The 2,108-nt window shown below is 36.6% G+C and overlaps 1 long non-coding RNA gene across 1 annotated transcript; it reads left to right on the top strand.

Annotated features, from left to right (window-relative positions):
* Nucleotides 1–1,900, top strand: LOC107578229 (uncharacterized). The gene is made up of 3 exons (XR_001608324.1): nucleotides 1–48; nucleotides 135–234; nucleotides 681–1,900. It is a non-coding gene; the product is annotated as an uncharacterized lncRNA (long non-coding RNA).
* Nucleotides 1,901–2,108: the final 208 nt, after the last annotated feature.

A 2,108-nucleotide genomic window follows, 5' to 3' on the forward strand; every position in this document is an offset into this window, starting at 1 on the left:
TAGTAAGAAGGGCAAGCTGAGCTGTGGGAAAAAGGACAAGAAGGAAGTGTGAGTAGCAAGAACCATGATAACCAACATTGGCACATCCTGTTCACATTTCCATATATTCTTTATCTGTCACTTCCTCCTTCCAGGCCATCTGGGGAGATGAAAGGTGGTATTGTGGTGGAGATGAAGTCCAGTGATAAAGGCAATGAAGAGGCTGGTCTGCTAAACAAATCACATGCAGAACAGGTGAGGGGTCAAAGGCAAAGTTTAGCATGGTGGTCCTGAACTGGTGTTGATTCAAGAGAACACAGTACCAAAACTGTTTAATGTACAACAAAAATGTCCTTAAAATCACAATAAAATTGTCATTCAGTGTAACAGATACATTTATGTAAAAATAAAACAACATACTTATTCTGACCTTGTACTTATTAAAATTAATAAAAGACTAAGTGATCATACTAAATTTTTTAGTATTTTAAATGATAAAAACTTCTCTAAACGATAGAAAACGTCTTGCTGAAAAATTTAGAAGATTGGTAAAGATTTAAAATGACAATTAATTAGTTCTTGAGGCCTGCAATATGATCCTTAAATAGACAATAGTTTTTAATCTCAAATATTGTATTACTTTAAGCAGCTAAATGATAGCCAGTAGTGTGCGTTCATTAACAACCTTTACACTTTCACAGTGATTAAAAAAGAAGAAGAAAAGAGACAAGTAAGAACAAGATTTCCAGAGACGTAGAGGATGGCGGTGGAAATAAGAGTGCTCTGATGGAGGAGAAGAGAGGGGATGGAGGAAAGAGAAGATTAATTCATTTTAGCTGTACAGTTTTCTTTTTTGAAAGATTGTGGGAGGGGCTATGATGTTGAACTGAGGGTGGGTTTCTGTTTGGGAGGGGCAATAAATGTAAATCTGGCATTATATTGATAAGGGTACGTACTGTGTCCTGATTGTGTTACCAAGCCAATCTTTGTAGTACAACTCTGTGAAATAGAGCGCGGCTTAATGCAGTGTTCTTGTACCCAAAACAAAGCAGAAAAGTCACTGTGGACACTGGATGTTACTCTTCATGCTGTGCTGCACCCTGGTTATGTCGATTAGTTCATGTTGTTGAATAGTGCAGTACAGCCTTTTTTTGCATTACTGCACTTACTGTGTATAATTTTGATAGTGAACTGCACTCGTGCCATTACCCCGATTAGTCAACCCTACAGACCACTATACGCTTTGGCCACGATCTGCATGGAGCATATGGATGTGCCATTATACACACTGTCCAGCTGTACATTCAACGCTGGTAAAATAATCAAGCTGTCATTCATATCAGTCTTCATATGGTCAAATATTCATATTTTTGCCTTAGATATTTTAGACCATGCCTGCATGTCCCACACCTATATGTTTTGAGCTAAAACCAAAAGCCAGTGGTGACAGAAAAGAAAGAGAGTGTGTGAGAATCCCATTCAAACCATATATCTGAATGCATGGACCCATTAAGCTCAAGTCTGAGAGTTGTGGAAGAGTTACAGAACTAACTCAATCATCTCATTTCCTCTGAACTGCACTGAATTCCATTCAACAGCCCAAACATATTCAAAGACTTTCACCTAACTCTGTAATTATTACACATGGGTTAGTAAGAGGACAGGTCAGATCCTTCTTTGTCTTTTAAAACGCCTCATAACGGGATTAAGCATTCACTAGTTTATATAGACTCAACATAATTCTTTTTGGATAATTAAAGTGCTGAGCGTTTTTGGAAATGATCTACTTACTGAGCAGAAATCATAACGAACTTACTGTCCCAATATACTATTCAGTTTCATCTTTTTCCAACACTATTAATATCACTATGTTTTTCATTATTTATATTGAAACATCAAATTAAACACCTTCAGCCTTTTCTGCTCTGTGTTAGTTTTGTGAAACCCTAAGACTTTATACTTTAAAGTCATTACTCACACAAAAACAAATTCTGTCATCATTTACTCGTCCTCGTTATCGTTTTAAACCTAGATGACTTTCTTTCTTCTGTGGAACACAAAAGAAGACATTTCAAACTGTTTTTGTACATAATGAAAGTCAATGGATCCAAAATCAAACTGGATCCCAC

The sequence above is a fragment of the Sinocyclocheilus grahami genome, unplaced genomic scaffold (assembly GCF_001515645.1).
Source record: "Sinocyclocheilus grahami isolate Dianchi unplaced genomic scaffold, SAMN03320097.WGS_v1.1 scaffold9366.1, whole genome shotgun sequence".
NCBI lineage: Eukaryota > Metazoa > Chordata > Actinopteri > Cypriniformes > Cyprinidae > Sinocyclocheilus > Sinocyclocheilus grahami.